Source organism: Pogona vitticeps, chromosome 3 (genome assembly GCF_051106095.1).
Source record: "Pogona vitticeps strain Pit_001003342236 chromosome 3, PviZW2.1, whole genome shotgun sequence".
In the NCBI taxonomy this organism is placed as follows: Eukaryota; Metazoa; Chordata; class Lepidosauria; order Squamata; family Agamidae; genus Pogona; species Pogona vitticeps.
In genome coordinates this window covers 234309839-234337396 of record NC_135785.1, presented here as the reverse complement: position 1 = coordinate 234337396, position 27558 = coordinate 234309839, and the positions used below count along the sequence as shown (strand labels likewise).

The following is a 27558-nucleotide window of genomic DNA, read 5'->3' as shown; positions in this document are numbered from 1 at the left end:
CAACATGAATTTAACCCAACTCCGGGAGGCAGTGGAAGACAGGAGGGCCTGGTGTGCTCTGGTCCATGGGGTCACGAAGAGTTGGACATGTCTTAACGACTAAGCAACAGAAATTTAGAGGTCTATTTTCCAACTTCCCCAGTAAGCAACACTTGCAAAACTTACTCCTTCAAACTCCCACTCAGCATATTGAGAGAGTTTTGGGGTATATTCTCAGTTCTTGAACTAAGGCAACGCTATGGTGGGTATTTGGAACTCTCCAAACTGTTGTGCTAATGATGAAAACTTGAGATGGGCATGAACCACCAGTCTGGTGGTTTGTGCCAGTTCGTTTTTCAGATCAACAAGTTTTTGGCAATTCCCAGCCCTGGCTCCTCTGGTGGTTCTCCACTCAGAGGCAGTGTCCTGACTTCCCTGCCCCACCTCCTCTGTGAGCTGCCTCTGAGTGGGCACCAGCCAGAGGAGGCAGGGCTGGGAAAAGCCAAACAGGTATTTGTCCAAAGGGCAAACCGGCATGTACTGCCGAACTGGTGGTTCATGCCCAATGCTAATGAAAACTAAAAGGAGGCATGAACAAAGGGCAGCTTCAGACCACCATAGCCTCTTTTGCTTCTGCCTGCTTCCCTAACTGCTATGGGTGTTTGCACTTATAATGAATGGACTTTCTTAGCTGCAGATTAGTGTGAGGAGGAATTGTTTACACTCATTTGCCAATGAAGCTGGGTACATATTGAGCTCAATAGCATTTAACACAAGATCCATGGTCTAAAACGTTTGAAAAGCACTAGTTTAGACTTCAAAGAGGCAGAAGGAAAGTCATAAATCTAGGCAAAAGTCAGGCCCCACCTTGGTCTCAGAGAGTTATTTAACCTCAAATGGCAGGTGACAAACTTTCAAGGGAAACAACACTCAGTGGGTGATAGTTTATTTATTTCTCATACTTCAAACTGTAAATTTACCTGTTTATGGAAGGGACATTTTTTCTCTCTCATTGTTCAACTGTCACTCAAAGGTGCCGTTCTATTATCGAGTTGGATGTCAAACAGTCACAGCTCTGTCAATTTGATGTCAGGTTGTTCGTGGAATGAACGGAGTTTCATTTTATTTTAATTTATTTTTTTGGCTTGAAATGGAGAGAGTGAGTGAGCTACTGTGTGTGTGTGTGTGTGTGGAGGGGAGTTAAATAAAAGCCATCCATTCACCTCCCTCTCCTTGTCAAAAATGAGCAGATGGGCACTTACTGCCATTCTGACACCCCCACATGGATGCCTGTATGCTTGAAAATATTGTCCCACATTCCTTTCTGTGTATTTCTTGTCAAATGTAGTGGTGGTGGCATCAGTCTCCACAAGGGCGCATTGCTTTCAACAGAAACATCTACACTAAATAGCCAGTGGTGGAATGCCATTCACACTGCTCTGGAACAAGCTCGCCATTTATATTGAATGCACATCCACTCATTGGCTGTTATCTCACCCCTCCCACATTAAAATCAAGGAAAAAATGTTGGGAGTATACTGCGCAAAGAAAAAAAATTACCCACTTCTTAAAATGGATGGAAAGTTTAAAGTCTAAAATGGATAGGAAAGTCTAAAGTCTAAACCCCAAGTGAAATGGAAGTCACTTCATAGGCTACAGAGTTGGCAGAACCAAGGTGAGCCTAAGAAAATGGGGCTTTTGCACTGACACAATTTTCCTTTCTGTGACTACAGAGAAAAACAGGCAACTTCATGCACCTTTCAGTGTACTCTATGCCCCTCAACAGAAGGGGCATAGAGTACACTGAAATAGATTATAAAAGTTTAGTATTAGCTGCCCAAGGAGAGGCTTTAAAAAAAAAGATTTGTTTTTTACACCAGATAATTTATTATAATATTATGTTCTGACTAGAAATGGCTACAAATTTAGCAAACAATTTACTCAATTCATTTAAAAATTCTCTAACTTATTGATTTGCATTTATACAAATCAATGCCCCTGAATAATACAAATCAATGAATTTTAGTGATTTTTATTAGTCAAATTATTTGGATATTAAAAACAGCCCCCCCCCCCAGGTACTTAGTAACACCAAATTTACAGGTAAGCTTCCTCTGACTCTTCTCGACAGTCCCTCTAGGTTTGGTGAAGATTGGGTTTCAGATGTCTGCATTATACACCCACAAAGAGAACTCCCACAGGAAAGTCCCTCTCCTAGAGACACCAGCATCACCTAGTCCTTCCAAGTTTGGTGAAGATGAGGTTTTCCCAGGCTAGCTGCTAACGGGCACTTTCCTGGGAGACCCACTTTTAAGGATGTCTGGAACCCAGTCTTCACCAAACTTACAGAGCTTGTAGAGGGCAGTCTGTAGAAGCTTCTGCAAATTTGGTGTCTCTAATTGTTGTTTGTGTGTTGGGGAAGGGCATTTTATAGGATTTTAAATTAAAAATGAATTGACAAATCAGTTTATTGATTGATCTGAAAAAAATCATAAATTTGTAATTCATGATTCATCAACCTTTGTGAATCACAAATCAAAATGAATCACTGTTTTTCTGATTTGTGCCCATCTCTAGTTCCCAAGGGACGTGGTGGCACCGCGGGCTAAACTGCAGAAGCCTGTGCTGCAGGGTCAGAAGACCAAGCAGTCGTAAGATCGAATCCACGCGATGGAGTGAGCTCCCGTCGCTTGTCCCAACTCCCGCCAACCTAGCGGTTCGAAAGCATGCAAATGCGAGTAGATTAATAGGGACCACCTCGGTGGGAAGGAAACAGCGTTCCGTGTCTAAGTCGCACTGGCCATGTGACCACAGAAGATTGTCTTCGGACAAAACACTGGCTCTATGGCTTGGAAACGGGGATGAGCACCGCCCCCTAGAGTTGAACATGACTGGACAAAAATTGTCAAGGGGAACCTTTACCTTTACCTAGTTCTCCCACCTTTTGCCTTCCTTTACCTTTAGCTCTGTTCATATCCTCAGATTTGTGTGGACTGAAGGAGGGAATAAGAGCATACCTGTTGTTCCTGATAACTGACTTCAGTCTATTCAGTGGAAGTCTAAACCAGGGATTCCTCCAGATGCTTTGGCTTATGCTGACTGACATCCTCACCTACCATAGCCACTAGGAAAGGAATGTGGGAATTGTTCAAAACATCTAGTGAGCCAAAAGCTTCTAAGGTGCACTTAGAAGATTAAGAAGCACACTAAATCCATTCTGCTGAATGCTTATGTTATGAGCTTCTGAAGTGAAGCTTCCTCCATTTGCACATTCTTCTCCTGTTGTAGCACAATTAAATATACAGGTTTAAATATATATAAATGCCCACTTCTCACATTCACTGTTTATATTCAAACCTTATAGATGAGAGTACTAAGGGTGAAACCATAATAACTGCACAAAATAATCCAAAACTGGTTTGGGAATTGGCCTGCAACTATCTTAACATCCTAAAATTACTTATGGATGAAAGCCAAAAACAAAACAAAACAAAAACGTAACAATCATTATAGTTTGTTCCATCTGTCACTACATTTGCAACATGTGAATGGGCCAGAGAGCTGAAGTAATATCATTAGTCTCTTTCTGAAATACTATAATGACTAATACCATTATTAATGTTTGGTGTAACAGGTAATGTCTAAATGTTCCTTCCAAAACATTGCGGGGGAAAGTCATTCAGAGGAAGACAATTTTTTCCTTTCTGGAAAAATCTGGGTGGTTTTTTTTTTTTAATTGTTTGATTTTCTTCCTTTATTTTCTCATCAAGGGTATACATGCCACATGGATTCAACAGACAATAATGACAGGGATTCTTCTGTGATTTGCAATTTTATTCATCATGTTCATGACACTAGATTTTTTAAAAATATATCTATTCTGGTGCTTTCAGCTCAAAGGGATTTTGATTTGTTTGTCAGGGAGGGTTGGTCAATTTCCTTTGTAATATTTTAGGGCACAAAATTATGAGTTTGTAGTTGTTATCTCAGATACCCAGTGTGGTGCACTGGATAGAGTGACAGACTGGGACTCAGGAAGCTTGGGTTCAAATCTGTATTCAGCCACGGAAACCAGCTGGGTGTGTAGAAGTGGTAAGACCACTCCTTAAATGTCTCACTTACATTGAAAGACCTATTAGGGCTGCTATAAGTCAATTCTGGCTTGACAACAGCTGTTACCTATGTCAGTGGTTCTGACTCATTGGTCCTCTAGATGCGTTGGACTTTCTTGACTGGAAGCCCTAGCCAGCACACTAATGATAAAAGATTCTGGGAGCTGAAATCTAAAAAATCTCAATGGCCAGAAGTTGAACAAACAGTCTTAGCAAGGCCATTTGTTTATATGGTAAATAAGGATAATTAAACTTTTCCCCATTTTTCTTTTTTCCATATCCTCATTTGAGTTTACTAAAGCTGTAAAGCTGTAAAATGTTAAGTGTGTGCATATTTGTTAATGTCGATGATTTAGCTTTCCTCCTCACTTCACTCCCTTAGATGTCAAAAATGCAGGACACTGTTCCTTTTCCCTTTTTCAGTTCTCTTAATTCTGCAATGGATTGAGAGCACTGCAGGGAGTGTTTAATAAATCAAAGCTGCTTTTCATTTTATTTTTTTCCCTAGTTGCATAGAAATGTTCCTATTGATCTTAAAGCCTAATAAACTCAGAAGTCTCTTTTTTTAAAAAAAATGCAAATTTGTAGACTAAATCCATCTGTGGGTGACCCTTTAATGGAGGGCACAGCACACATTATAGATGGGATATTTGGCTATTTGCCATGTGTACAGCTGTGGCAGAAACCTAATCCTCCTTCCGTGCTACATTCTCCTTCACAATGTTTTCCAGAGCTGTCAAATATCACTAAATAAATAAACCCCATGTCATTCCTATTCTGTATGCTCTACTGACTAATGTTTACCAATTGCCAGAAACATGGGATCCAGAGAGGAGAGAAGGCAGATGTTACACTTCCTCTCATTGTGTTAATAAATTGAAGAAGTGGTTGCATGCCAGGTCTTGTCTGCTGCTTCCTGGAAGCAAAGGACCGTGTTTCTTGGACAATGCAGCAAACAGCAACTTAGTGTCTAGAAATAATTCGCCAGCTCCATGGACTCTGCATGTAGTGGCCTGTTGGGCAATGCTATTTTATTATCTAAAGCATAAAGCTGTTTTCATGCTGATGTGAGAATCTACTACCAATCTTGTGTAGGGAGAAGCTATAGCCCAGGGGGTGAGGATAATTGTTCTTTATGTATCTAGTTTATTTCAAAATGCTTGTATTCTGTTTTTCTATTTAACATCCACATCTGAATGCAGAACAGGAACCAAAAAGTCCAAGGTAAAAAAAACCCAAGTATCAAATACTATAAGAGAAGAATAGAAAATATAGAGAGGGGAAAATAATGCTAGCAAATGTTAAGGATGTTATGAGCATTTTGATCAAGGTCACTTACAAATACAAATGCTACTGTCTGAAGGTTTGACAGCAAGATCAATGTTAAGGAATAAGGATAAGGAACAGGCAAGGGTTGGGTAGGAATCTCTCCAGAAGAGCACAGAGCTTGTTGGGCTCATTATTTGGATACAAAAAAGGTTGGGGGTTTAATGCACATCTATAGTGGATGATAGTACAAATCCACAAGACAGAGACTCAGGACTCATTTACTTATTCTTTTGATGGGACAAACACTATTCTTTGCCACAGTGCCCCTCTTTATTCTTCATGAAGCAGATAGGATAGCCTCTACTCAAGAGAATCAATGGCCCGAAATGTCACCATCAGAAAATACTGCACAGAAAAGTAGTATTAGAATATTTCAGTCTCTCAGGATACTTTCCCACTGATTACAAGTTGTAGGGGGCAAAAGGAATTTCAAAGGGGGAATTAGAGAGACAGAAAGAGAGGTAAAGTGAATGATACCCATAAATTGTAGTATGCATCTAGAGGATTAATTTGACATGGGGGCTTTTTAGTTATCTGCATTATATGGCATTATTATAATATATATAATAGACGTTTTTCCCTATAGTCCTGCCTATACAGTAAAAGTTTTTTTTTAAGACAGAATTCTGAAATCAGCAAAACCACTTGTTCAACATGTCAAAGACAAAGGCATAACCACAGTGTAGCAAAACATTTATATTAGTAATTACTCCACCCATTGTCAGGATCTACAGTATATCACAGAAGTTAGTACACCCCTCATACGTCATAAATATTTTAATATATCTTTTCATGTGACAACACTGAAGAAATGACTCTTGTCTACAATGTAAAGCAGTGAGTATACAGCTTGTATAACAGTGTAGATATGCTGTCACAAGTCTCAGGAGTGAAGAGGGAGCAGGTGTTATCGCTCTCACTCTCTCAGACTGGTCACTGGAAGTTCCACATGGCACCTCATAGCAATGAACTATCTGAGGATCTGAAAAAAATGTTGCTCTACGTAAAGATGGCCTAGGCTATAAGAAGATTGCCAAAACCCTGAAACTGAGCTGCAGCATGGTGGCCAAGACCATACAGTGGTTCAACAGGACAGGTTCTGCCCCGAACAGGCCTTGCCATGAACAACCATGTTGAGTGCTTGTGCTCGGTGTCATATCCAGAGGCTGGCTTTGGGAAATAGACGTATGAGTGCTGCAAGCATTGCTCCAAAAGTTGAAGGGGTGGGGGGATCAGCCTGTCAGTGCTCAGACTGTGCGATGCACACTGCATCAAATTAGTCTCCAGGGCTGTCATCCCAGAAGGAAGCCTCTTCTAAAGATGATGCACAAGAAAGCCAGCATATGGTTTGCTGCAGACAAGCAGACTAAGGGCATGGATTTCTGCAAGCATGTCATGTGGTTCCTGTGAGACCAAGATAAGCTTATTTGGTTCAGATGGTGTCAAGCATGTGTGGCAGCAACCAGGTGAGGAGTACAAAGACAAGTGTGTCATGCCTACAGTCAGAAATGGTTGTGGGAGTGTCATGGTCTGGGGCTGCATTAGTACTGTCGGCACATGGGAGCTACAGTTCATTGAGGGAATGAAAGGTGGAGGTATGCAAGGTCTCTAACATCCACCTGCTCTGTGATGTCATAATGGAGGAGTGAAAGAGGACTCCAGTGGCAACCTGTGAAGCTCTGGTGAACTCTATGCCCAAGAGGGTTAAGGCAGTGCTGGAAAATAATGGTGGCCACACAAAATATTGACACTTTGTGCCCAATGTGGACATTGTCACTTAGGGATGTGCTCACTTTTGTTGCCAGGAATTTAGACATTAATGGCTGTGTGTTGCATTATTTTGAGGGGACAGCACATTTGCACAGTTATACAAGTTTTATACTCACTGCTTTACATTGTAGCCAAGTGTCATTTCTTCAGTGTTGTCACATGAAAAGATATACTAAAATATTTATGAAATTTGAGGGGGTGTACTCACTTCTGTAATATACCATAAGTCCTTCAGTGACCTCAGTCATCTATTTGGCATATCCATTGGTTAGTATTCGATCAAAAGGAGTTATAGAGCATAAATCCCAAGAATCAGTTTCTGGATTCTCTGATTAAAATGCCCACAGGCAGCAAATGTACAAAAATAACTAGTTAAACTCCTGGTTAAAACCTTGTGTATAAGAAATAGGAAAATGTGAACAGGTGGCAGGGAGAAGATGAAACTTCTCTACATGTACTTTGTCTCTCTTTACTCCCAAGAAGAAGACAAGGCTGAACCTGTGAAATCAAGAGGCTGTAGCCCAAGATGGTTAAAGGAACTGAAGCCTCTGGGGTCAGCTGAAGTGCATCTAACAGTATTAAAGGAACTTGATGATACCATCTCAGATGTATAATCTTTGGAATTTTAAAATGAATAGGTGAAGTCACACTTTCAACCAGCAACAAAAAAGAGGACTCAGGCAGCTACTGACCAGCCAGCTTGATAACGATATGATACCTAGAAAAATTCCAGAAGAAACCATTAAACACTCAGCCTCTGAAACCTTAGGGGGGAATGTTGTGATTTGTATAGGATTGCATATGTTTTTCAAAAAACAAATCAGGCTAACCTCCTCCCCTTCCCTCTTCTTCTTGTTCTTAAAACGAACAGGTTTGATAGTTCAGGAGAGTGCTATGGATGCCATGTTTCTTGATTCCAGCAAGACTTTTAGTCCCCCACTATATTTTAGTAGTTAAAAGGTAAAATGTTGACTAGATGATGCTGTTGCGGGATGTATTAATAACTGGGTGATAGCACTCAATAATGGTTCCTTGTCATCTTAGTTAGAAATGACAGGTGGTGTGCCCAAGGATTCTGTTCTGGGCCTGGTGTTGTTTAACATGTGTAGAAATTACTTGGATGAAATGTGATTTCCTCATCAAATTGAGAGATGACATCAAACTGGGAGTAATGGTTAATGCTTCAGAAAACAGAATCTGGATTTAAGTTGATCTGAACTGGTTAGAGAACAAAGAAGATTAATTTCAATGTGAAAAAATGCAAAGTTTTCAATTTAGGCAGGAAGATATCAGATGCTCTGTATAGGATGAGTGGAACTGATTTGGTAGTAGTAGTGTGAAAAAGATCTGGATTAAGTCTAATTTAACTCATCAGCAATGCACTCTGGTGGTGGGGGGAGGGAATGAATCTACTGTATCAACAGAAGCATAGTGTCCAGATCAAAGGACGTAACCACACCATTCTATTCTGTTTTGGTCAGAATCGCCTTAGACTATCATGTCCAGTTCTAGGTAGAATGTATCCAGAGTAGGGTTATCAAGATAGTGAAACATTATAAGGAATATATGTTGGAGTTTGATGTTTAACTTAGAGTAGATAACATGTTTAACTTAGAGGAAGATGGCGACCGTCCTCAAATATTTAATGGGCAATCACATGGAAGAGTTGTTTTCTGCTGTTTTGACTGGTAGGACCTGAAACAATTTACAGTAGGACCCCTGTATCTGTGGCGGTTGTGACAATACTTGTGAGAATATTTATGCAACTAGTCAGGCAAGAAGAAACCTATTGGATGATTATTCATTTGCTGTTCTGCTTTGTATTTTGGTAGTAGGGTCCTGGTCATTGTTGAGAATTGAATATAGAGATTATCTGTGCTTTTTGAGAGGAAGAGTACCTTTCTACATCTATAGGCAACAGCAGATATATCCTTCATACAGGGGAAATTTTTAGGAAGCAAATATAAAGGCAAAATCATAATTGTGCTCAGCATACGACAAGAAGCTCCTTCATATTGGAACTGCTAGCTTTCTTTAGAATGATTGAATCCTGCCCTTCCTTGGCCTCATAACTGAAAACTAATCACCTACTATGTACTCACCTAGTATCAGTTTCCTCACTTTCTACTTCACTTCTCCTGGATATGGCTGCAGCACAGTGGAGATTTCTTAACTGGACATCCCTGGAATGCTCAGTGAGTTTCATCTGGGGAAATTAGTGATGCCCTCTCTTTATAGAATGGCACATTATACAAGTGTGATTCCCTGATGCATGCTTGTACCCAGAGTCACCTGCATTATTCATGGTTCAGTTGTAAGCAGCAACATAAGGGGAAAAGGAAACAGAACTGAAGTTCAAGCTCTTGCTTTTGTGCTCGGTGGCTATATTTTTGGTAGAAAAGTTATTTGTGTCTAATTGGACTTTATTCCATCTGTTTACACCATGTGCTGCCAGAACCAACTGTTTTTCAGGCACAAGAATACAGAGACAGAGAAATAGAGAGAGACTTGATTTAGGAGCAGGGTGAGGCTTGGGGAGAATTGAAGACAAATTGAGGAGGAAAGTTCACTGATGGCATGGTAGCTACAGCTGGAGTGTATGACTTCTGTTCATTCCTGCATGGGTTAGCAGAAGGAAGGGGAAAATCATATTCAGCCACATGAAACTGAGAATCCAGTTTCCATAACAACATGGTTTCAGTTTCTTCTTCCTGTTCTGATGTTATCTTTTCATGTCACTTTTCAAACTTTCTGTGCGGTAACAAGAACATTCATTTGATGGCAGCAAGAGCCTTGATGTAACTTTGGATATCTTTTATTTTCCAAAGAGATGAATGATTGGCTTTCTCCTTTAGATAACTCTCGAAGAAAGAAACATCAATTCGCCATATCTAGATCTCCTTTTTTTTCCCCATGTAAAATAACAAAACAAAGCAAAAACGAAAACTCAACAGCAGTTTTAAGCTATTGACAACATAAGCCCAAAAGTTGTGTGTGAAAGAACAATTGGGTACTCCCTCCCTCCCTTCCTCCCTCCCTCCCTTCCTTCCTTCCTTCCTTCCTTCCTTCCTTCCTTCCTTCCTTCCTTCCTTCCTTCCTTCCTTCCTTCCTTCCTTCCTTCCTTCCTTCCTTCCTTCCTTGTAGCTTATCTATAATTAAAATCAAGTTTCAAACATTGTAACATTTTTAAAAAACAACATAAATCCATAAAAATTGCTAATAAAATAATTTTAAACACTTCAAACACAGAGAGTCCATTAAGAAACAAAAAACAAAACAGCAAACAGCAAATAAAGTTCCTGCTTAAAAGAAAATGGTCCATGAAAGTTTACATTAAAATATAACAGTTTGACTGAAATGCATCTCATCCAGTAACCACTGGGGTTGAGAAACCATCACTATTTCACTATCTCCCTCTTGAACAAAAATGGAATATGAGAGACTAGATGGTTATTATCAATACATTGGATACAAAGTGCAGTTTTCCATCAATGGTCTTTCAATTACCAATTAATATGGAACACCCCTGCTGAGTCATGGAATATTGATTTCTTAGTTCTTTGAGTGATTTCCCAGAGGATAGAGATGGTAGCCTCTTGAGACTCAGATCATAGTTTGGAATAGTAAGATGGGCTGGGAGATGGACACAATTGCTCTTCGCTGGCTTTATGGAGGCTGGTTTTGTGGAGTCTTCCTTTTGGTAAGAACTGCAGATGTGCATAAAATTAGTAGGTAATGTTTGGCTAATCACACTAAAATCTTTTAGCAATATATTACATCCATCTACAGTCCTCCAAAAATTTCCTCATGTTCAACCACTTGTGCAACTGGGGAACATGGGAGTTCTGTTTCAAAATATTTGGGGAACAACATTTGGGAATGCCTGATGGAGACTTCCTTCAAGCTACCTGAAATATATTTTTCCTTTTGTTTCTTCCCGGTAGTGGAACGGAACCAGGGGTCAGAAAGTCAAATGTCTGGGACTTTTCAAGTCACAGGGATTATGACATCATCCTTCATCCCCGTTCCTTCAGAAATAAGCTACAATCTTCATAGTAGCTGGAAAAGAAATGGATTTTCCCAGGTACAATATATGCCTGTTGTAAGGAAGCCTTACAAATATTATATTAAGCCTTATATTAAGGCTATATTTTTGAGGGTGGTTTGGTCCTAAATGGGCAATAAGATTCATTAGCTTTTCAAAACACCTGCTCCTTATTTGGTGATTTGAACCAATCAATATACCTACATTCTGGATTCTTCTTACTGAGTTGATGGCTATGAGGATTATTATGATGAGCACGTGTACTTCAGATTTAGCACTGTACCACTGATTCTTGCATTCCTGATGGCAGCTATGATGAGAGGGGGTATGTGTGTTAAAATAATGGTCTAAAAGAGTAGGAGAGGAAATAAATGCTGTAAAAACTACCAGGCCACTCAAGAGTCTTGTCACTTGTCCAGTCTATGCTGAAGTAATTTTGGCACTGTTTCCAAAACAGTCCAGCACTGAACCTCTGATTTTAGCTTTCTTATTCCTTTCCAACCTTTCTCTCTCCCGCTCCGGCACCCCATCCCTCTGTTTGCTTTATTTTTCACTCTTGCCAGTCCTGAGTAGGAATGAAAGGGAGAATGCCAGAAGCGTGCATGAAACTGCCTCCAAAATAATAAAATTAATTTTGAAATAAATGATACCTATGGGTAATAGGTTTGAAATTGCTGTGTTCCTTGGTAACAGGATATAATTACAAGTTGCACAGGTTCTGTAGGGCAGTGGTACAATTATCACCCTTATTTCTACATTTCACTGAAAGCACAAGCACAATGCTACTCACAATTCTGTAGCAGGGGACAGGGAACACATTGGAGAGATAACAGTAGCGCTTGGTACATGTGCTTTTGTAATCTTTCCACACCAAGTACTTTTTCCCCCTCCTTCCCAACTGGGCAATCTGAAAATGCACAATGCTGTGTGATTAAATCCACAACACTACAATGCCTCAGCAGCTCAATTGAGCTACTGTAGGGTTACTTCGTAACTACCAGGGAATGAGTGATGAGCGATAGGGCTACATTATGCCAGCAGGCAGGTTATCGTGTGTTACTATACAGTTCCCTGGTAATTAAAGCCTATTGAATGATATTGCTTCCCCAAAACTGCAAGGAGGTCTCTTTGTGTTGCTGCATAGTAACATAGTAATTACTAGGCAATGGGTGATAAATGGGCTTCATACTATTTTTCACAGTTTAATTTGTTCTATAATATCAAAGGACATTGTTCTGAATGTTGTTACGGGATTCTGCATGTGTTTGTGTCCATCTGTTACTGTACTGTTGCACAGACGTCATAGGGAAATTGTTGATTTGAGGTCAATATGGCTAGAGTTGGTTGGTTTGTTTGACTAATTAATTGAGACGGAAAACAGTTTTGGCTCATTTTCTTGATTTGGAATAAAGCAGTAGAGTTCCACTAATTTCAGCTCATCTGGATCAAAGTCCAGCTCTGGGTTTCTGTATTAGGAATATAGGGATCTGCATTTCACAAGATGAGAATATTTGTTCATCTAACAAGTGTTTATGTATTTATTTTACATATTGTCGTTCACACAAGATGGGGCCCAAAGCAACTTGCAATAGAGCTAAGGAATACGATTGCTAATATACTGTGCCTGAAATCCTATTGTTTAGTGTTGCAATTTACAACTACAGTAGGCTGAATCAGTCAGTAGCGCTTGGATTTACCACACTGATTCAATGGGACTGCTTTAAGTTAAATTACAATGTTACTCATTAAGCAAAGTAACAGGATTTTGACCTATAAAAACAAACAGTAAAATACAATTGCACTCATTAAGGTACTAAACTGCCATTAATATCAAAACATTTTAAAATATCTTATTTTAAGAAGCAAGTCAAGTCATAATTTACATTAGCACTACATGAAACTCAGTAGACCCAATCCTAGTCTCTTTACCCATTAGGTCACAATTTGCTCAAGGCTTGCATGAATTAAAACACACCTTCTAGTGGAAGAACATCAAGGAAGGGATCACCCTAGCTTCCCTTGGAAGGAGGTCCAAAGTTGGCAGTGGCCCCAAAAAAGCCCTCTGTGATGTCCTCACCACATAAGCTTTAGAAGGCAGTGGAACTGAAAGATCTCAAAACTCTCGGAGGCTTGTACAGGAGAATAGCAGCATGGGATGAAAGAAAGGCACTACATCTGTCTCCCGTTTCCATGTCCCCCCCCCCTTAAAACATCTTCTCTGTGGTCTTCTCTGTTTGTTATTCCTCACTGGCTCTTCAAGCGACTTTCCTCCGATCACTTCCCAAATCTATTCCACAATACCTTGACAGTTCTTAGACCCAGAAGGTGCTTGTGCTCTAGCTGGGGGCAGCTTGTGGACTAAGTGGGGGAGCACCTCATCTCCCAAACATTTGGAGAGGCACCCTCCTACCCCAATCATGAGTCCTTCATATCACCAGACAAGAAGATGCATTGCACAGGGTTACAAAAGTGCACAGAAGGCTCATTGAAAATGAACAGATACAAAGAAAGTTAGGAGTCTAAATCTTTTTGATTAGGTTTTTAAAAGTGGGCCAATTAATTAGGCAGTGTGTTTCCTTAAAAATGTCATGATCTTTTTTTCTTACAGTATATTCTAGTTCCTTCCTACTCAGATAAGTATATGCTTTGCCGTCAGTGAGATTTAATCCTAGGTAAATGTGTATAGGATTACAGCCATAACTGATTAGCTAGGAAGCCTGTTTTTCTTTCCTTTCTGTATTTCTTTTGCATTTGGAATACTTTTAAAAATACTTAGTACAGTCCAGCTTTATTATCAGAAATGCTCAATTAAGAGCTAACAGTGTGTATTTTCCCCTTTCAACATATAAAAAAGATAAAACAATATAATAACTGAGAAATTGGACCAATAGTAAATCTAAAATACACCAAGAAGGATTCAAATCAGTATTTCCTGGTTGCATCTACTCAGTTACTACTACCCAAATTTCCCTGAGCATTTGATGAGGAAATTGGGTTCTGAAATTATCTTGCACTTCGCAGAACTCTCAAAAGATATATTAAATTCTATATCACATCAGCTAGTGTTTGGACAGACAATAATTTAGAAAACTGATAAGCATAACACCGTGTATTATCTGTGTAAGCGGGATTTTAATGCTGATTACAGCCTGTCTGTGACCAAAATGTCAAGAGCAGGATAAATTATTCAATAAAAGACTCCTATTCACAGTATTTTAAATTGATCTGATGTGAACTTTGTAAAAAAAAGTGTCTAAAGGTAGAAAGAACAGAAATCATGAGGAAATCATGTGTGTTATAAACCATTGCTGCTGCTAGATTCTGAACTGTATAGTCACCACACCATGTTTGGCATGGGGTAGGAGCGTTGAATCATATTGTTCTGCAGAGCGAATACCCGTCTTGAATTGAAAATTTCCCTTGGAATTTTCTTTTAAGGGAACGTTTCAGCAGAAGCTGTATCTTTATGAGACTCAGTACCAAACACAAGATTCACTGTACAGTTTTCCCATCTCCTTAAATCTTACAGGCGAGCAGCACACAAGAGACTCCTGCTCTGCCTCAGGACTCATTTTATTCCCTCTGCATGGAACATGAGTGAATCGGTCTGTCTGCTCCTAGGAGTAATGACGGCATAGTTTTATTATTAAAAAATGTAACATTTGGGTCTTTGAAATTGAAATGGATTTCAGTCTCCTTTTATATATTAATTATTGATAAATGGAGCCTGGGAGACGACTATGAAGCCTGGCATGATTAAAGACAGACCATTTTTAATTTGATATCTCTAGCAGTGACAGAGGAATCCAGTTTAATCGAGTCATTTATCAAAAGAGGATAAATCAGAAGAGTGTATGAGGGGGAACTGCATTGGGAACTGGAGGTGAGGAAGCAGATGGAAGTAATGGTGTAATGGCGATGCAATTGCAAAGCATGCTGGGGAAAAACAGAGCTGTATCTTGTACCCTAGGCAGATGTCTGAGCTGCTGGTCTGCTTCAGATCATCATAAACAGTGATGAACAAGCCTGTATAAGCCTTAGGCTGGCACATTTCCTATCCATGTACAAAAGGAAGAGACACAAATTCTAATACTGACTGTGGTTAGAATAACCTGCAGTTCCCCACATTTATATTTACCAGAGAATTAAGACATGTTCTCTCATCTTGCATGTGAAGGAGGAGATAGGATTGTAAAGTGTATGAGAAAGAGGTTCACATAGTCTCATTTGCAGCACTCTAGGCCAGTGGTTCTTGATTTTCATGTTGTTGGACTACAATTCCCAGACACCCCAGGCAGTCCAGCGGGTACTGAAGGCTTCTGGGTATTGCAATCCAAGAATACCCAGGTTTGGGAACCAGTGCTCTAGGCCAGTGGTTCTTAACCTTGGGTTACTCAGGTGTTTTTGAACTGCAACTCCCAGAAACCCCAGCCAGCACAGCTGGTGGTGAAGACTTCTGGGAGTTGCAGTCCAAAAACACCAGAGTAACCCAAGGTTAAGAACCACTGCTCTAGGCTGTGGCTCACATGGGCAAAGTGAGGCCCTTTGGATGTCTTTTGACTTCAGCTTTCACCATTCTTCACCACTGACAACTTGGCTAACGCATAATGGAGTTGAGATCCACTAACTTCTAGAAGACCATATTTTACCCACTCAACTTAGATGATCAACTGATGCAAGCCATGTTGCAAGAATGAAACAAATAGTATGTATTGTGCAGCAGTTAGAATATGGCTTATCCACCCACCTAGTACTTCAGGTAGCCACAGGTTAGTCCTGCTTCTTCTACCCAGACATCCTTCTTTCTGCATATGAGATGGGGCTGAGAATGCCCATCTTGTTGGTACTTAGTGTACCAGAGCATTCATTCAATCTTGGAAATGTATCTCTAGTGACCAATACTTAGATCTAGCAGGATGTCTAAGACACTTTTAATGACATTCTACTCATTTATATTCAAGTCATTAACACTCTGAGGGGACCTGCTTTAGGGGGCTATAACTTGGACTTCCCAAATTCAGTCTTTGCCATACTTAGAGAGGTTGGGAAGGAGAGCTAGCTGAAGATTCACTGTAACTTTGGCATCTCTAACTCACATGGGGTCTGTTCTACTGCACCCAGAAATCTCAAAATGCACAAACCACAAAGCAGTTCATTTCATCACAAAGTTTGTGAAAGTTCTTGAATAGTAACTATCCATGAACCATTATGAACCACAATTTTCCAGGTTTGTGACCATCTCTAATGGTGATTGAACTTCTGGATCTTATAACTAAGTTCCATCCAGATGTGTCAATATATTATTTGCAGGGTTGGGAGGGGGAAGGGGTTTGCTTGGTTTTGTTTTGTATTACAATTCCCAGTCAGCAAAGCCTATAGCATGTTGATGGATTCTGAATGTCCAAAAAAATCCCCCTCATCCTAGTTATTATGTGATGAATAGTTGGTTGGTTGGTTGAATATTTAGGTTGCATTAACGGAAGTATAGCTTCCAAATCCCACAAAAGTGCTAGTTCCCCTCTGTTCAGCACTGGTTTGGCTACACCTTGAGTACTGTGTCCGGTTCTGGACACCACACTTCAAGAAAGATGGAACAAGTTCAGAGGAGGGCAACAAGGATGATCAGGGGGCTGTAAACCAAGCTCTATGAGGAAAGACTGAAAGAACTGGGCAGAGGAGCCTGGCCTGAGAAGATATGGTGGATCTTTTGGTAGTGTGACATAAATAGGAAGTGTACAACATGTTCGCACAGGATGAAAGATTTTGACAGAAATGTGTTGATTCTTTTGATGAAGGGATATCTTCCCCAGGACTTCAGTGCAAGCTATTATAAATTTTGGATGAATAAATGTAAATTTCGAGATTTAAAATGCTGTTCAGCAACTAAACTCTAGTGTCAGAAACAATGATGTAGTCAGGTGCATTACTGGAGTGAATGTGTTCTGAGGAAGTTAATATCTATGGGCTGGGCTGTATAGTAGCCGCTAATATTGTTCAGTAGCTAAGTAGTAGATGGGAATCTATTTCCCCTGAAATGGTATGTGTCTGAATAAGAGCACACAGATCTGCCCTGTGCCTTTTTATAATATTATTTCCTCATCCTTGTTTGGGTCCACCCTGAGACTGAGTGGGTGCCGCTCCACCCTGTTCATGCTTCTGGGCTCTTACCTCCACCATGGCTGTTCTAGAAATGCATAAATACCCTTTATTCAATTTGTATTGACACATTTGTCCAAAGACCCAACACATCCTAGTTGTGCATTTCACTCAGTTGGAGGGGACTGTTTTCTTTAGCTCTTCAGAAATCGCCGGGAGATATTCTCGAAGCTTTTTCTTCTGAATGTCTGGCTTGAAATACTTCAGATTTTTTTAAAATAACCAAAAGTGATTATCTGCCACCCCAACAGTCTGTGAAAATGGAGCCTTCCATTTTCACAGTGGGAGAGGGTTGTTATAGCCAGCAAGGACTGGCAGGAATGTAGAGTGGAAAAGATTTGATTAGCTGTAACTGAGGGTCAGTGTCTGTTCAAATGCTGGGTTTCTCTTCATGTGGCTTTTTCTCTAAGTACTGGACTCACTATCAGTATAAAGGTAGCAAGAGAAAAGAAGCAGTACATTCACAGCTGGGTTATTGCCTCTAGTCTGGCTGGTTGTTGCTCACACAAACCCTCTGCCTTTTGAGAGGTGAACTTCCTATGGCTTGTCTCATAATTCATTTATTTCCCCCATAAGCATCTTCTGAGAATTCATGTGTAGAAAGCAGTCATATGTAATTTTTCTCTAAGCTTGCAAAGAACCAAGCCTTAGGACTTCTCTAAGAGATTCCTCCAAACAGCCAAGATGGCATACCTTTGACGACCATGAACTTGTTCAGAAGTATCTTTTTTGTTGTTGGTGTGCCTAGGAGTAAAAAGTAATGTGTTTCTGTTACATGTTACAGTGTTTGAAAAGGAACTTGCTCCCATTACTCATTATAGTAGTACTACTTGTTACTTTTCTTTAACTTTTTTAAAGTTAAGGAATAATTGATTTATTTTATTTTAATATTTTTACCCCAACTTTCTGTTGGAAAGGACCCAAGGCAGCTTACATCATTAAAAAGACAATATTTAAAAGGTAAAAACAGTAAGTATACAAATATTTTAAAAGAATTAAACAAACATTATATTTAAAAACAGTACATAAAATCTATACTAAAAACACGTTTAATTCATTGTAAAAAGCCTCTCTCAGACAGTTATGATGCCATTATAATGAGATAATGGCATAAGAACTTTTGAAAGTATTTATTTATTTATTTTTAAAGTTTATATACAACCCGACTTGATGAGATTATTTCTTAGGACACTTTGCATCACTTAAAGTAAAACTATATAAATCCAACCAAAATGAACAAAAATAAAATACCAATCATCACCTCAATAAATCAAAAACATTGACTTGCTAAGACAATGAAAATTTGCCTTGTTCATGATATATATTTTTAAATGTAACTTTGTTACATCTTGAATGTCACAAAAGTAACTATGGATAAGTAACTGAATCACATGTAACTCATTCCAGAATGTGTTTTAGCTTCAACAACCTAAACCCAGAATCCACAGTCTCATGTGCTTGGTAGACAATCATGTTCCAGTGTTCCTATACTTTTTCTAAACAAGTGTCCGAAGTTTGGAGAGGCGGGGTGCAAACAAACAGGACACAGGGACATAGGGACATATTTTTACCTTCATGAATTTGTAAAAGATCCATCTTTGGCTAGGGTTTTTGGTGAATTCAAGGTGAAGGAATCTGTAAAGGTATGTTAGACAGGGGATGATTTGTATTGTTTTTGCCACTGCTGCTGTATTGTTTTAGCACAATCAGATATTAATTTGGGCCAGGGCTGAACTGAGGCACTGCTTTTCAAGGGTAACCCTTGCATATTTAGAGAAAGAAAAATGGGCCCCTTGAGCAGATATATCCCTCATCACTAACTAACAGCAGGAAGTCTCTAGACCAGGGGTCTCAAACATGCAGCCCGGGGCCCCTGCCTTGCCTGCCCCCCGAAGCGCCCATGTGTCCTCTGCTGTCAAGAGTTTTTTTAAAAAAAGCCTCACCTTATTCGCCAGCTCTCTCCCAAGACAGCGCCTCTTGCACCCTCCATCTAGAACTGCAGCCTGGAAATCCATACCAGGTTGGTCATTGCCTGGGTCAACAAGAACCACATCAGATGGTGGACATCTGGTGACAAATGAGCTACAGGGCTCAGCAGACACTGCTGAGGAACAAAGAAGGGCTGCTGCAAAGGTAATGGAACAATGTAAACACAAAGCCTGGACTCCCACAGAAATCAAGAAATTATGAAATGTTATTATGAAGCACAACCAACAGCCTGTGGGTTTCAAAAAAGAATGATGGAAATTTGGAAGAGGAAATAGCAAAACAGCAATGCATGTACCTAACATGGTACACATAATACCACCAGTGTATCTTATTTATCTAGAATAGAGTTTAGCAATCAAATTTAAAACAGTAGATTAGAGGGAAATAAAGGAGGGTAGGCTTCTCTGTCATCCATTTAAATGCCACAACCCACCAAATAGCTCATAGGGTCGTCACCTCAGATGACACCACCCACAGCTTGTTTTTGGTGGAAACTAACCACCCATGTGGGCTACAGAATAGGCTAATGAAAAGAGCTTTGATTCAGGCCAAAAGAAAAATCCCCCAAAAAACAAACAAACCTGTAGCTCTAATGCTGTACCAAAAGGGAGCAAGACAGCTCCAAAAAGGTGCAGAATAGATCGCTCTAAATCAAAACACAAGCGGATGCTGTAAACCCAATAGCACCGAAAGCAATCCAGATAGAGAGCTATTCTGTTAATGTGCATTTGTCTTAAGTCAATACTATGCAACCATTAGAATTAAACCATATCACTTCTCCTTTGTTCTGTACTTAATTATGTCAAAGCTCAATTATTGCACAAATCTAGAAATCTGATCTCTTCCACACAACCTGAGTTTATACCTTGGAGAGTCTCATTGAAGGTTGCTGAAACCACTCTATCTGCCTCTGTTATTTATTTTTGCATATAAAGATGCCAGTCAGATTATTGGTAACAAGACCACAATATGACTATTATTAGTGCTATTGTTATTATTATTATTTTGGCATGAAATTACAGTTCTTAGCCTTCCTAAATGAAAGCCTACTTAAATTTGAAAGACCTTTGTGTTTTCTTTTAAAATCTCTGGCAGGTTTAATTCTCAGTTATTACAAAAATAAAGACCTTTTCAAATATACATAATAATAATAATGATGATGAAGGTCATAAGGGCTTTCAGCTCTGCCATTGTGGTCATTCTGGGCCTCCTACTGCTGTGGAACAGGGACCTATGTATGGGGAGGCAAGAAGTCTGTATGGGGTGTGGAATCTAATTTCAAAATACAACCAGCTGTAACAAGGGAGAAAAGAGAGATTTGGGGATAAGAAAGGAAAAGTCTGTTGGTCTGATGCCAAGACTCCAGTTCCTCATAACTAAATGGCCTCCTATTGCAGCATTTTGCTCTTAATGTCACAGGAGCATTGCTGAGACTCTATCCAGTGCTGAAATGAGTGGCAAAATGACCCTAGTCCTCATGCCCTCCCCCTTTGGGATGAAAATGTAAAAGGCTTAAGGATTTGCAAAGGCAGCATTAATGGAAATAATCCTGCCTCCCATATTCCTATTCCCTCCCTTCCCACTCCATGCTAGCCTTCTTTCAATTCATAATTAACCTTTTGAATAATATTCCTCTCATAGCTAGATTAGCCTTTGTTCTGATTCTATATCACTGTGTCATTGTCTGGGCATTGTATCTTTATGAGTGAATTGAAAAGGAGAAAGCATTTTTAGGGAACATATGAATTAGTTTAACAAGAACTGGTCTTTGGTCTATTTTGATTTAATATACAATTAGTATACACTTCAATTCAAAAATATGGAGCGTCCTTCCTAAACAGAACATCACAATTTTTATTGAGAAAAGTGAACTCATTTTTGATAAGATTTTTATTCACATGCTGAACATAGAATCATCATGGAGTTGGAAGGGCAATTGAGTCTGACCCCCTGCAAGGAATCCAAATCAAAGACCCTTCTCATGGGAGAAAATAGTCTGCATATTAGTTTATGAAGCACAAATCAGGAGAGTTTCACATATAAGTCATAGAATAATTGCCTTGGAAGGGGCCTATAAGGCCATCAAGTCCAACCCCCTGCTCAATGCAGGAATCTAAATCAAAGCAGATCTGACAGAGGGTTGTCCCAAGTGCCTCCAGCACTGGAGCGCTCACCACCTCCCAAGGTAATTGGTTTTATTATCATACTGCTCTAACAATTAAGAAGTTTTTCCTGATATTCAGCTTAAATTCAGAGTGGTCAACCAGACCAGATGGGCAGGATATAAATCAAATAAAATAAATAAATAAATAAAATAAATTTGGCTTCCTGCAACTTGTTATTATCTGCCCTGCACTCTGGGGTGACTGAGAACAGATCCTGCCCATCCTCTGTATGACTACATTTCATATATTTGAATAGTGCTATCATATTTCCCCTCAGTCTTCTTTTCTAAAGGCTCAAACATGCCCAGTTATTTCAATTTTTTCTCATATTACTTGGTTTCCAGTCCCCTGATCATCCTTGTTACCTTACTCTGAACTTATTCCTGTTTATTTGTATCCTTCTTAAAGCACAGACTATAAGTTGCAGAAGGAGACTGCCATTAGAAGATTTTTTAAAGTGTTAATTTGGTGTACTTGTCACAGCTGGAACTCCTCTATGAAGAGAAGCATAGGAAGATGTGTTATATCAAGTCTATCCAGATTAGAACAGGCTGGCCTGTCAATGGCTTTCACAGATTTCTGATGGATGCCTCTTTGCTCTGCCTCCTACTTGATCCTTTCCCTAAGGAAATACAGGAGAAAGCAACAGAGAAAGAGGTCAGAGAATGTTCCTGGAAATTCTGCCATCTGCATTTGAACTGTGTACAGTATTTTGCCATCAAGCAACTGGTGCTTGATTGACCCTGTTCTCACCCTTTTCATTTAGAGGATCAGCTGTGCCACCTCTGACCATCTATGACAGGGGTAGGCAATTACTTTCTATAGAGGGGGCCACATGAAAAATCTGAACTGTGCTCGGGGGCCGAACCAACTTCACTTAAAAAATAACATGAAACAGTGATGTTATGATTGTTTTTATTTTAAATTTGTTAATCTTCACAAATACTGAAGAGGTTTTTTGCAGTATGTTAAAGATAAGCAACTGATCAACTTTAGACAAAAAGCTATAAATAGTTTTGATGTTCAAAACTGTCTGCGGGCTGGACAGGAGCAGCTCATGGGCCGTATGTGGCCCTCGGACCGCACTTTTCCCAGGTCTGATCTATGTAGATGTAAGTGTCCAAAGGATTCCTGGATATGCCCACAACAATGGGAATCCCTAGGAAGGCGTTTCCTTCAAAATGAGTGATGCAGTTTTGGTGGGAGGTGTCCTGAATAAATCTTTTTCTTTTTTCACTTGGCGAATTGTCAGTGAACAGATCATGATTTTTACTAATTTGTTCATGTGAGCAGCTCCAGCCGCTGTATCCATGATGAGGCAGCAGGTACTGGTGATCAATTAAACTTTATTGGACTCAGCATACAAAGAAAATAAAATAAGAACAGTGTCTCTGTAGTCCTTTGCAGGATGGGGCCTCTAGCCCCCAAGCAGCAGGGATGGAATTGCTAGCTTTCTGTCCTTCCAGTCCTTCCAGGGCTGAGAGAATATTCTGTCCCAGCCCCCAGCTCTGAGGGAGTTACTTCACTCCTGTGACTTCTTGTCTTGGCTGAAAGGTCCAGGCTGTTAAACAGTCTTTGCCAGCCGAGTCCCCCAGCACAGCATCCAGCAAGCAGAGGCAGCCGTGAAGCACCGGCTGACCCTGGGAGCTTCTATCTTTCAGTTTTCATCTTGCCGTCAGATAAGCCAGCCATCCTCTGGAGATGCAGGTGTCTTAGAAGCTCCTTTCAGCATCTCCTCGGCAGACGATTTTCTCTCTTCTCCGAAGGTGACAAAAACTCCCAGTCATCCTCCCAAATGTCCAGTTTCCCCCTCTCCTTGCTCACTCGCCTCTATATCTACCTCAGCTACAGCTACAGCTGTGTCTCTGGGGGTGGGTTTAGGGCCTCCACCCTGATCTGCCTCAGGTGTTTCCTTCAAGGCCAACAACCCTTCTGCCGTTGCTGGGGGGGCCTGCCCGCACTGGCACTTAGCTCCTTCTCCCCAGCCGGCTGTAGCTGGCTCACAGTTCATTATTCTCAATTGTTAGAAGAATCATTTGTGCGAACAAATGTTACTCTCGGAACAATGGTTTGAAATCTAGCTTCCTTCAATATTCGCTACTCATCATTCATGCTGTTTGATGAATCACTTTGGTTACATGGTGGTTTCCTGATTGGATTACTTAAAACTTTCTACAAAGGTGTGAACTTGGGTAAAATGAAGAATTACAGCATAGGCCATGGCTGTAATAAAAAGCTTTGAGTTTGTTATGGACCAGACATTGAATAGATGCCAGGTATATGCTGTTTTTTTAAAGGTATCAGGTGATGTTGCAACTTATATGAATATTTAGGAATATTGTTAGGGATTTATATTAAGTGAATTTGCTTTGTTTGGTTTTAGTAGGAAGCCAGTATGACATAGTGAATTATGCACTGTAATTCGCTTTATCATTTAAGTCCACTGGGTAGTCTTATGCAAATCACTGTGAAGATAAAATGGAATAATAAGTCATAGAGGTCGCCTTTAGCTCCCTGGGGGAAAAGTGGTATAATATTCTGCCATTACAAAGTTTCTTTTTTAGGTTTCCAGATTTTAAGTAAAAATTAGAATGCCAGCTGTATCGAACCAGATGTAGGTAGAAAGTATGCATTTTCTGTTACAGGGTTTCTGAAGAAGTGACTTAAGCTGAACCTGGAAATAGAACACAAACAATGCACTGCCATCTAGACTAGGAAAGGCCAGAAGGTTTGGCTCCTGGTATTTATATCAGGGCTAGACTATCCAGATACATCATTCAGTTGGCCACTCCCAGAGGCTTATCTTGTGACATCCTAGTCTTCCTTGTGCTTGAAGAAGATTCTGAGGCATCGACAAATATATCAGCTCCCTAGGATATCTCTTAGCTACAGATTTGACTTCAAAAGAATAAGACAAAATAGTGGAGGGCAAGAACAAAGTTGCATAGAAGAAGGAGTCCTCGGAATGTTAGGGATGATGGAAAATATCTGCCATGTTCAGGCAGCAAGCAAAAAAGAAAGTGAAGGAGAAGAGAACAGTCTTTATATATTTAAAAGCCTGCTGTGATGAAGACAGATTGTAAGAGTACTGACTTGCACTCAAGAATAGGACATGAAGCAGGAGGTCTAACCCAAAGGATATACGACTTAGGGTCAACGCTGGAGGGGATCTCCTAACGCAAAGAGTGGATGGTGCACTGAATAAAATTGTTTGTGGTTTGTGAAATCTTATTCAGTGAACATTTTTGGAGGAAAAAAACAAACAAACTGGATGAGATTCGTTTAAAAGGCTGGGTTCTGATTAATTATTAAAGCCATTGCAGATTGTGCCTTAGTAAATGAAAATGTACTAGGTACCTCCTAAAATGGATCCATATGAGAAGGGTCAGATACAATGGAAGAAGTGGGAAACAAAGGGAACAATGGGGAAGGCCAATGTTCTAGCCATAACATGGAAACAATTTGATTCTTGCTCCTTTACAGCCTTGCAAAGAATCATTCCTCATTCTCACATTGTCATCCAGGCTACTGAATCAGGGCACCTAGTGGGATTGGGTTTACTGCTCTCAAGAAGAACCACTGGTCTCCTTCTTATGCTGATGGTTCAGATGGACCAAGCCTTATTCTCTGTGGGCCCATACACAAATTGTCTTCATTCGTTCAGGCAGATGTGATACTGCAAAGCCTTTAAATAATTATCAATAAATGTGGTAATCTTTATCATGCATCAGGACTGTTGGTTGTTTTTCTGTAATAAGCTAACATAGTTACCTCTTTGGAAATGGCATATACTGGCATCTTTCCACCATTTGTCCCCACCTTCAATGTCCACACATTTAATACTAGCATGAAATCTAATGGTGTGGAGTCCTTGCCCAGCTTGGCTGGTTGAGAAGGTACATCAGATCTGGTATAGGCAGTTTAAAATAACTTCTTGGAAACTGGGGGTGGGGGGTTGACCTTTGTGTGTTTCTTGGGAGACTGGGAGCACTGGGGTGCCTCCATGGGATAATCACCTTTCTCTACACATTTTGTTCCCGGATATGCCTGAATATCCGGACATTTTAAAAGGATTTTTTAAATTGGTGGGAGTCTGCCACAGCTAGTAATATCACTTGTTGCACAGGGAGAGCTGCACATATGTTTACTTTTTCGTCCTCAAAGGAATTTGGAAACATTTATATTATTTTGTCATTTTGGTTTATCTTCCCAATAACCCTGCAAGGTAGATAAAGCACAGAGACAGACTGAGAGAGAGAGAGAGAGAGAGAGAGATTGATTGAGGGTGGGGAGGAGAAAGAAAGAATCCAATAAGCTTAATGGCTGACAAGATAGATCAATCGTGTACTTCCCTATCTGGGTCCAGCAACCTAAGCATTACATTCCAATGACCCTTTCAGTATTTCAGTAATGAGGACATCTTCTGATGCTATCTTCAGCTTCATCCATATATATGCTTGAAGAAATGTTTCTTAAGCTCAACTACTGTGTACAGTTGCTGACCACAAGTAAATTGCATGGGGTACAAGGATCAAAGGAACATGTATAGCTGCAGTCTCCTTTAACTGCTTATTACTGTACATCGCTGTATTGCTTCATAAAGCAACATTGTCTTCCATCGCATAGTAGACAAAGCATTTTGAGGTGTAGTCTTCTTTACTCTTTATTTCAAAAGGTCACTGTACTCTTGTGATAACTGTAGAAATAATGGTATCCTTATCACTGCCCTTTTTGCCATAGCCTATCTGAGTACTGAGGAAATTAAATGGAATGTAGAACTGTAAAAGTCTAGTGGTCCAATACTTGTGGTCCAGGATATTTATATAATAACCATAGAAAAAGTGATGCTGTGCTTGTGTATGTTTCATCTTTTTTCCCCTTCTCTTTTTCTCTTTCTTATAGGTAAGTCCTGCTGCTTCCTAAACTTCCCTTGAGTGATTTTCCATTTAACGTAATGGGTAAGTCATTCTTGCTTGATCACAGTACTACTGTACCATTCCTACAAGTGTAACAGGCCTGTCATCTGTCATACTGGGAAGATATGTCTGGTAATGATATGATTGCACACAAAGCAGGTAGGAGAGGTGGGGCTTCATGATATTCCGGTGCACACATAGCTTATCCTTCCTCTTTGGGTCAATGTTTTTGTTATCAACCTATTCTCGGAGCAGATCAGAAGTCTGAATATAGGCTGATCAAGGTAACATTGGTCTAATCATAGGTAGGCCTGCCATTTCATTCCTTACGTCTGCTGCTCAATCGTGGATCTGCATATATTGTTCAAAGAGGCATCAGTCATTGTTGTCCTCCATTGACACCAACAAGAATTGTAAAGCTGGTGGTGTAAAAGAATTTTTATCTATTTATATATGGGCTGGGTCTTTCTTGAGAGGCACAAATGGATCTCAGACAGTATGAGAAATAGGCAGCTGAAAGCAGAGTCTTGCTATTCCTCCTTCTTCTCAGCCCACCACATGCTGAAATTAAAGAAGATTGGTAGGAAAAGGGTTGAGAGCCTACACTGAAAACTGAGGCTATGGCAGTTTTAAAATCCCAGAATGGCACTGTTGTTATATGATGTCAAGTCTCTCCCCACTTATGGCAACCCTGTGAATGAGTGAACTTAAAAATTTTTACCTTGAACAGCTGCACTCAGGTCACCTGAACTCATGTTTGGGCTCTCCTTTGTTGAATAAGTCTATGGTATATTAGATAGCTCTTTCTGTACCATTATTGCCTTCTCTGGTGACTCTCATTTTCTCATGATGCAATAGTCTCTGTTTAATCATTTTCACTTCCAGTGAGAGTTCAGCCTTTATTTGATATAGAACCCATTCATAAGTCTTCTTGGTTGTCTACAGTAAGTTCCAACTCCACATTCTGAATGAATCAGTTTTCTCCAGACAGCTCTTTTCATTGTCCAGCGTTCACATCTGTACAGTATGTTGTACTGTATTTGCGAATACCATTGTGTTCCAAATCAGGAACACCACAATAAAATACCAAAACAGCA

At 40.0% G+C, this 27558-nt stretch overlaps 1 protein-coding gene across 2 annotated transcripts in view; it reads left to right on the top strand.

Annotated features, from left to right (window-relative positions):
• Positions 1-642: 642 nt before the first annotated feature.
• The window catches only part of LSAMP (limbic system associated membrane protein), a 1273416-nt gene continuing 1246500 nt past the window's right edge, over positions 643-27558 (top strand). For both annotated transcript variants that reach the window (XM_078389966.1, XM_078389965.1), the window contains exon 1: positions 643-26503. The gene's annotated coding sequence lies outside the window, so the exon portion shown is untranslated. The remainder of the gene's footprint in view (positions 26504-27558) is intronic.